Genomic DNA, 10,301 nt, shown 5'->3' on the forward strand with positions numbered 1-10,301 from the left:
CTCTGAAAGGCAAATCAGAGCCTGGCAGAGAACTGTGGACAGATACTAACATTTAGTTCTTCCAGATATTAACATTCAGCAGCTTTACCGCTCACCTCCGCTGACTTTACATGACTCTTTTGAAGCACAGGATGATGAAAGTTGCCCAAAGAGGCACATCAGCAGGGGAGAGATGATCCGGGCCTTGTTGACCTACTGTGATCTCGGCTCTGCTCTCTTCTTCAATGATAATTGTACTGCTCTTTAAGTGGAGGGAGAAAGACCTCTTGTCTACTTTACTTGACAGTTCAGCTTCACTACTCTTTCTACACAAGTGAAACTTCAGGAAAGGTGCACAATCAGGGGAGGTTCTCTGAAAATACATGCTCCACAAAATGACTTATTTTATGACTTTTTTTTTTCTCAAATGCAAGAACTTGGAGCAAGGAATAGCATCTTTACAAGGGTTCAAAACTAGTGTTAAAAATTTTAGGGGAAACCATTAACTCTGCAAGCAATATTCAGTTATATTAGCTCTGTTAACTATGCCAAGCTAACTGCTGAGACTCCTGGTGCAGCCCGAGGAGAGGTGGGGGCTGAACAGCCAGCTGAATCTGACCTGAGATGTGAATTCTAAAGTTAAACGATGGCACGAGTTACGTGCTTATTCCTTGGCCTCTCTGCTAAGAACATTTTTACTGTTCTTTATTACCAGTATTATTGCCACACCAGTGGTGGATCAGGACCTTATAAGAATAGCACAGAACAAAAGCTCTATGCTTCTCCACAAGAGTTCACAATCTAAGAAAAAGACAAGAGACAAAAGTGAATAGTGTCTATCTAGAGGAGTGCAAGGAAACAGTGAAGCAGTGTCATCAGCATGCCAACTAGTGATCTAAATATACGAGCAGCTTGGCTAATGTGAAGTTTACCACAGGCACTGAAAGCATCTCCATGAGGTCAGATCTAAAACATGACAACAGGAGAGTGAATACCAGATGACATATACGAATGGAGTAAGCTATGATTTTCCTTGAAGGTGAAAAGAAGCTGTTTATCTTTGCTGCTATAAAGGAGGCAGGAGAAGAATGCGAGGGAGGAGGGATCACAGTCTAGATAAATGACCTTTACAGCAAAATTTTGAACAGATGTAGGTAGGACTGCAGTGACAGAGAGTAAGAAGTGTTTTGTTATGAGGATGGATGGGAAAGGAATAACTTAGAGCAGTTGTGCAGAAGCCAAGAGATAACATTTTAATAAGAGGAGCAAAACTGACTGACAGAGATTGCTGATGGTGACCAGGGGTGAGGAGGAGGTATTGGTTTTGAGGCTTGACCTGATTAAAGATATTGGGAAGAAGGTGGTCCCTTGAGTGAAAAGGGTATAAATTCAAATGATGAGAAGCTAGAAAAACAACACTTAAGAAGCACTCCAGATTGTAATAATAAACCATGTGTTCAGCAAGCTTAGAGGCAAGTGAGAGATGAAAGACGTGACATGATCATGACTGAACTAAACTTCTGTCAGAGGAAGAAAAAAAAGAAAAGGCCAGGGACAACAGAAGGTCAGGAAAGGAGTGAGAGGCAGGAGAAGAATGGACAACAGGGCACTCAGGAGCTGCAAGAGGATGGAGTCAGAAAGAAGACGAGGAGAGCTCAGTAAGGGTGCCAGTTAGGGGAAAACATGAATCTACATTTCCAGAACAGACCTCAGACGGACCCTACTCCAAATAGTAAATAAAATAAAGCTGAATTCACATGCATGTACTTATGCAAATATTTGCTAGCACTCTGATCAAAGTTATTAGGTGATAATGTTCAGCCCTGAACATTTTGCCTTGGAAGCTGGCCTTGAAAAACATTTATTAAGGTGTTCCACTACTACAGCTATTGCTAAAGATCAGTACACCAACCTGCACTGCCAATTAACTTTGAACCTTTGTGCACAGGACTACCAGTAAAAATGTCCAAAAAATAATACATCTTAAGCCTTCCAAGTAAAACATGTGCAACAGTTAGCAGCACTGTATGACCATTATTATAATTTATGTCTTGCCAAAGTCTGCCAGACAACAAGAAATAAGGAAACAGAACTTTCACTGCTTGTTATGCTTATTCAGGGGGAAAGTTATAATATTTTAAAGCAGGTGTTTTTCCTGAGTTAACAGTCTTTTCAGATTCCTAACTTCAGCGTAGTTAGAAATTCTGCAATGCATGTATGGTCAGCATACAAGAAGGAAAAAAATTGGGTGCTACATATGTATGGAGTGGAATAGAAATAACAACGTATGATATCATAAAAGAAAAATAGAATTTTAAATTGTGCAGCTGAAGATTGCACAATTATTTATTCTAGAAAAATAAAAAAAATTAAAGTCCTATTTTCAGAGTGACAGAGAGCCAGAGTAGGAGTTAGCTCACAGATTAAGAAACCTACCTGTGGAAGCGTACGTGAACTAGGTCTACAGTGAGTGGAGATCTAATCAATACAATCAGAGGGCTGAATGTCAGCTGCTGCCCAAGTTTATGTGTCTACTTCAGGGTGAAATGAATACAACTCTAGACTTAAATGACAGAAGTTTGTGGGGTTTGCCTGCAAACAGGTATCTAAAGCCACTTGAAATGCCCTGTGGTGCCCCATGCAATCTCTAGGAAACACATACCTTTATGAAGTGAACCTACAGGTCAAGTGTTAAATCTGTCAACTTCGTAGTGTCTTGGACATCTAAAGACTTCTTAGATCTTGTTATGACAACTTAATCAAGATCTGAATCTCCACTGACTAGAAGAAAAGCTTGGATACTTTGCTCACACATAAAGGCACCCACATTTAGGTATCAGCCTCTGACGAATCCCATTCTCAGTGTTTCAAGGACTTTCAAAGAAATGCTTCAAGGACTTTCAAAGAAATGCAGGCTTTGAATTCAGTTTTGGCCATCAGCTCTTAAAAAAAACTTTATCTTTCTACAGAAAAACAAACTATTGATCATGCAAAAGAATATATCTGTCCTAGAGACTTTTGCTCTGCATTATGCTCTGAAAGGGCATTCTGGAGAGATATTGTTCTTGGTTTAGGCATCACATCATAGATTTTGGCACAAGCCAAGGGAGTCAAGATCACATAGATCTGGAAAAACATTTTGGCTAGCAATGTTTTGTGGGAAAAAGAAAGCACAAATTTTGGTCTATCAAAATCATTATATCTGCTTTATTTTTTCCAAAATTTCTTGAACCGGAAATAAAAACAAAACAGTAACAGATCAATTCTTTCCTTTCGCTCTGTTTAAAATGAAACATTTCTTTTTTTTTTTCTTCATTTAAAAAGATGCTTCATTTTCAAAATTACTTCAAAATAAAGCATTAAAAGGTTAAACATTAGGCTTCATTTGATCTATACCACTTGTCACAATGTTGTGATTTGCTGAAGATTCTGGACTACTTTACTTCAGGTCAGATTTGCAGAATGGCTGCCATCCTACTCTTTCTGAAATGAATTCTTTTCATAGCTTTGCTGGTAACTAGAAATTCTGCATTTTCTATTTTAGCCACAGAAGTGTTAACTTTCTCTGACCATGCACTCATATATTGAAATCTACGTAGAGATAGCTTTTTTCCTTGAAAACATTTCAAAGCGATTTCTTTGGAGCTCTTTAGTAGTAAAAGCTGCCCAAAACACTAGGGAATTGGTCTGCTTCCAATCTCAACATCAGTAGGAATTTTATCTAAAACTTCCATAAGAAGAAGAAACCACCCTGAACTGCTCTTGAAAGTCTCCTCTATAACTTCGACTATGAAAGCAGAAAGTGGCTTTGTGTATGTCTATTAATTAAAATCCCAAGAGAGGCATGTAGCAGGACAGATCGCAAGAATTAACTTAAATCTATTGCTGAACACACAAATATGGATCCATCAAATTGCATAGAGATGTTCCAATCTATTGACATTAAACTTTGGTATGCAGAGTCCCATGAATACAGCAGTTTTTCTGTTCAAATCAGCTGGTGAGATACATGTTGCATAAATTCCTTATAGTAAAGGTTCAGGTGCAGAGCTGTATCTTGTTTACTTTAAAGTGTAACAAAAATCAAATCAAATTCCTAATCACAAAATGAAGTCATTGATTGCCATTTTGTGAAACTAGCTATTGTTTATTCTGATAAGCTTCTACATATTTACATTTGATGACGTAGCTATTTCTTACGAACATTAGAATTTTACTAATTTGCTTGTTCCTTCTATATGCAAGAGTAGAGTAGAAAAAAATCTGTAACCACAAGAGGAAAAAAGAACCTATCTTGCTATATTCATTGGTGCAAGCCTCTGATAGCAATGAAACCCACCTCCACCTCGGGAGCTTACTTTCTCCTCCCGAACGAAGAAGGAAATGTCAATCATATCATTCAAAGGAAGAATTTAAAGAAACATGAAGACACCTGGAAAATTCTTCTGGGCAAGAACTATGTTTTACCCTCTTGCTAATCTCAAATTGAAAAGAGACAAATAACTGAGTTGCATTCCAAAACTTTGAGGGCACAGATTACGTTACAGTCTTGGAGTCTCTTCCTTTTACGACATCAGGTCCCCAGGTCCCAGGTCCATCATTAGGTGTAACATTTTCAGTGTTGCCAACACTGAAACTATTTGTAAAATTACATGCATCAGTCCCTCTCGTAAGAGTTGTCACTGGTGTCAATGGTCCCACCAAGTGATGCACACTTAACATGAAAAGAGGGAGATTTGGGGACATCTGCCTGTTTTTCCTCAGCCAAGCCATTCATTACTTCCTACTGAATATTTCTCACCTGCAGCTCCACAGATATCTGTACTGCCATGGGTTTAAATCCAAGCTGATTTATTTTCTCCTTGCTAAGTCTGGAGAGTAGGGTGAAAGAACTCTAGGGTACTAATGAACTCAAGATGTACCTTTCAACCAAAATTATTCTATGATTCATCACCCCTATTTTAACCCATTCTCTGGGGTATTGCAACTAGGGAAGAGGAAACTTCAAGGGACTGATACAGTGCTCAGGAAGAGCTCATAAGCAAAGTCACCTTTCGGTGCTGTAGCTTTTTTGGCTCTTCTTTACTTCCTCACTTAGAAAATTCTGTTGGCTCACAGAATGAGAATGAACCCCTACTGACTTCTGCAGCAATCCAGAATAACTGCTCTGCTTTAGGAAATGCAAAAGCCAGAAACAACAACCCTGACGAAGCTCTCTCACAGCTAGACTGTGATATCTGCAGCTTTTGGCCTGTCATTGGTTGACAGATCAGCTCCAACAACTACAATCCCATCACTGGCATGAAACTGTGAGACTCAGAGTGAGAAATACTAGCAAAGCACTCTGACTTTAGGTTAAAGGTGATAATTGTCCTCTTGGCCAAAAATGGTGAGGAAAGAGGGAGGCCTTCTGCAACTTTGTTAATCGTTCTAACATTCAAAAGACAGAAAAGCAATGGGAAAACATAAATCCATAATAATCAACTATTAAGTGAGCATCAGCCGCCCTCCACTCTCTTGCTAACAAAGGGCCTTTGTCCTTACCATTCCCTTTTGTCCACTATGATATTTGCAGCCAACTTCACTGGAGACACCCCCTGCGTTTACAATATTTTATTTCAATCCGAGTAAGGGGAAAAGGCTCATGCTTCTAAAGCAAATCCTAGATTTTTTACCTCTCCCTATGGATTAAAGGACTTTGTTGTGCCCAAAGAAGGGCTGAGAAAAAGCCAAACAGAAATATATTCAGAGTAGTAGCAATAGAGAAGCAGCACACAAGATATTCAAGCTGTTTGATTTGGGAAAATTTAGCTTGGCTATGGAAAACAAGATGGATCCTTCAGATGCAATCTACTGTGTTCTGTCCTGAAGAACGTAATTTTTAGGCAGAAGCGAAACTACCACATGATCAGCCTAAGCAGTCACCCAAGCAGAGCATTACTCACTCTTCCTTATCAGTCTAACACTTCAAGTAGAAGCATTAGCTGCAGAAGGTCAAATAAAATGAACGGAGCACAACAGAACAGATCTTTAACCCTGAAAGCACGGAATGAAAATATGTTGTCAGAAGACTCAGTTTCAGTGACAGATGCTCAAGTAGGCAAGAGTACAAGGAAGAAGCATGACATTTATGAAAAAAAAAAAAAAGAGTGGCAGTCACTCAGCATGGGAATGGTAGACTGCAAGCTCAGAGAGTGCTGCAATAGCTGGGGTAAGACAACAGCATATAACCTCTGCTAGTATGTAACCTTATACAGATTACAATCAGTTCGCCAGAATGACAGAAGAAGAAAGGAAAATTCTGCCCTGCTGCTTTGCTATTATCAACTTAAATAATGTTTGTAAACTGCTCCATGTAGAGGCAGACTGAAAAGGAAAATTGGGCTCCTGTGGCAAAATTTAGCACATGCTTAATTACTGTACTTGTACAAATACTATTCAGCAGCACTATCTGAGCTTGCGTATGCTACTATTCTAAGAAAATTCATAAAACTAAATGCGTGTTTGTCAGTGGCCTTGGCCACAAGTGAAGGCTATTTGGAAATCCCTGACTCCAGGTCACCTCTACCTTCTCTGCTTGCGCAGTAGATTGAGTAATAAAGCCTATACAGACAACTAAGGCAAACAGACCTTGCCAGGTTGGCATGTTCTGACTTTTTATGGGTTCAGCTAAACTACCACTTCAAAAGAGAACGAAAGAGAAAACAAGCATTTCTTCCCCATGTATTTTCTCTACACTGAAGCTACAGATTGTATGCATCAATACATCAGCATGGAGATCCCTGGAAAAGACAATTTCATTGCGCTGAAGAAGTTGGAAGAAGAAAGATTTTGAAGGAAAAGGAAAGACTTCAGGTCTGCCTTTTGTAACAGAATCTCACAAACCACTACAGTTTTCTGCAAGAGCTCACACACTGCAGGAGCACAACAGGAATGACCAGCAACAGCTAGATAACAACTAGTAGGTAGTCAGAAATGAAGAAAAGCAAGATCAGAAGCTCAGTGGTCTAGAGCATCAGCTTTGATTCAGCTAACCACCTTTAACAGACCAGCAACTATTTCAGCTAGGATGTGTCCCCATACAGATCCCCACAAAACAAGCATCCTCCTGCCTACACATGCTGAAAATAGTTGTTTTGCCTCCTAGGACCAAATTGCCTTCAGGTTCAGTTGTCAAACTGATGCATCCGTCTGTTCACTTAGCTCCCTTCATTTAAGCAATTGCTTTAGAGAGGGGGAAGTACTGATCATGGAGACCCAGACAGCACAACTTAGCTTCCAGTTTCTGAGTTTTCAGAAATAACCCTTTGGAATTAAACCCTTTAGTCAACAAGTAAGAATGACTGCACTAACAGCAACATTAAAAAAAAAAAACAAATCTCAAAGAGCATCCTTTCATTTAAGATTCTACATTGCTCATGTGGCAGGTGTAGTTAGCGTACAATGGGCAACATCAGTCAGAAGAAACGTTCAGGCAATCTGCCTCAGGCTTATTCATAATAGGGGCAAGACTGGTGCCAGACCTATCAGGTAAGTCTAGCTGAAATTCCAAGTGTTTCCAGGTCTGAGTTATAATTTTGTTTCTGTCAAGGTGGCTTGTTAGTCTCCACCTTAAAAACAGGGAGCAGTACAGCAAGCTCAGGAAGAGTTAGCTCTCTCCTTGCAAGCAAGTTGCAAAAACTCTATTTTGCCATTTTTACTAAGAACAGAGGGAAAAGCATCTTCAAAACAAACCAATTAAAATCAAGTTAGAATGCCTCGTGAACCATCGATATAAAGAACAGCTGCTTTCTTTTTTTTGTGTGTGTATGAAAAATAAAGATGAACCTTAAATATGCATATACAACTCAGTGTTCCATCTGAGCTTTCGCAATGTTGGGTCAAATATCAAATTTCAGATAGGTCTCTGGTTCAATGTTTTCCCTCTGAGCAGGACTTTTTAAGGTCTCATTGTCTGAGCTCCCTGAGTGAAGCATTATCACTCCTTTCACACAGACCAAGTCCTGGCTTACCATATTTTGAGTAACGACCAAGGTTACAAAGCAGTTCTATACTAGGTCTAAGATCTGTATTTTCCATGAAAAACAGTATTCAGGCACTGAGTCCTTAGAAAACCAAAAGAATTACTGGACTACAATAATAGGAGCGAAATATTTTTTCACTAAATGTTTTAATATAGCCATCTGCATACACTGGTCTTACATCTATACTCAGCATCCTCTGCTTGCTGTGCAAGAACCCTAATTCCTATCCGTGTTGAACAAAGGGCAGGCTGGGTAAGCAAGGGTGGTGAAAGAGTCCTTTCCAGCTATTGACCATTTTTATTCTAATTCCAGCCTTAGTGATCATGGACACATGCTTTTGCACCTTAAGTTGTGACAGTACCTTTATGTGTTATTTATGTATTGTTCTGCTCACTACATCTCAAAACACATCCCTAACAAATGTGCCAATCTAAATGTACATCATGATAGATGCCATATCCTAGTCATTAACCTATCAACATAGGGAAAACATCGCAATGACCACATTAACATCCAGAATTCACAACTACTTCAGATCTCAGTAGTTGGACTACCTATGCAAAAATGCATTAGCTGTTTCTGCATTTGTGTGCGAGTGTCTTATGAGCAAAGTTTCACAAGATTATGCTTCGTTGAGGGATACCTCAGACTTCTGATTTCAATGATTCCTTTTAGACTACAGGATTTGGGGACTGTTTATGTGAAGTAGAATTGCATGAATAAAAATATGCTGGAATATAATTTTTATAGTTAAAAAAGCAGAAAGCATACACAGGATGTGTTCAGAACAAGAGAACCAATATTAAAGTGATAAATGAAAGTGAAATATTCTAAACTGGTATTCTAAACATGTCTAAGTATCAAGGTACTCACTTATGAACAAAAGAAAATACCAGAACAATTCTGCATTCAGAGCGAAAGTCTTCTCAATTGAAAATCTGATCTTCTTTTAACAAGGATCACCTTGTTAAGAGATGAGAAGGGAAAAATAAATACCTTGACTAAGATATTTTCTACTAGCTGAAAAGCTTTCCCAAAGAACTAGCACTTGTGTTTCTACATTCAGGCAACAGATATTTTTATTTGTAAAATCCAGTTTAGAATGGATTAGCTAAATCAGCACAAAAGACTAAGGACATATACATTGTGAAAACCCGATTAATAATGATTTAATTTAACTTAATTAGGAAAATTTGTAAGATAAATAAATAATGTTTACTGAAATGGAACAATTGCGAAGAGTTTGTGTAATGCAGACCCTAATGTTCTAGTACTTCCATTGGTCCAAAAACCACTAGTCGGCTATTAACTTGAAATGGTGATAAAATTTAATTTGTCCTCAAAGTGAAGTTATTTGGTAACTTCTAGGCTAGATTTAGCAAACAATAGCAATTCCATTTTTTTCTCAAAGAAAAAAAGATAATCAAAACAATTGTTAATAGCAGCAGCTAGTAAGACACTAAAAAACCTACAAGCTAAATACAATTTTTATAGTCCTGCAAAAGTAATCCATTTTATTTAAAACTTCAACAAAATGCATGATATAGCACAATGGTTCCTGGATGTTTTCCTTTGGGAGTACTAAGTCATTAATATTTAAATAGTTTAAGAGCTCACCTACACAGACAAATTACATTTACAAATTCACCTCAATCCAGCTTAAAGTAGTAGCTCTTCCCGAATAATTCCCTAAAGGAAAGTTTAATTCCACAATTAAGACAGTCTTGTTCAGTTTACCTTAATCCACTTTGGAATAAGTCTTCTCTTTCCTCCAAAAAAAGGGCCCAAATATGCAGTTTATTAATCAAAAATATTTATCTCAAGAACAGATAGCTACTAACAGACAGACAAGAATCATCCCCACTTTTAAATTTTACATGAATAACTTAAAATTATTTTTTCATTCCCTGTAACATGCAGATGAGCTGCAACAGAGCTCTCTAATTAGAGACAAATCAAAACAATTAATTAAGGAGCAGAGCTGTTTGTGAGAAGTAGAGGAAGGTGACTTCTATTCTTTAAACCTGAGTTCTGTTAAACATCTAAGTTCAACAGACTTGGAATGGGTGTAATGAAAACACTGAAGATGCATTTAACATTTCCAGTCTTTAGGCATGAAAATGAAATTTTATTCCTCATGAAGAAATTCAGCAATTTTGATGAACTTAGGGATATCATTTCGTAACTGCTTCTGCACCAAACATAAGAATCTGTTAACTGCAAGTACGGCTAGGCAAAGGCAAGGAAAATTGCTGTCTAAATATCAAGCCCTTTCATTCCACCTTGTTGCCCAAGTAG

The sequence above is a fragment of the Struthio camelus genome, chromosome 2, assembly GCF_040807025.1.
Source record: "Struthio camelus isolate bStrCam1 chromosome 2, bStrCam1.hap1, whole genome shotgun sequence".
Classification (NCBI taxonomy): Eukaryota; Metazoa; Chordata; class Aves; order Struthioniformes; family Struthionidae; genus Struthio; species Struthio camelus.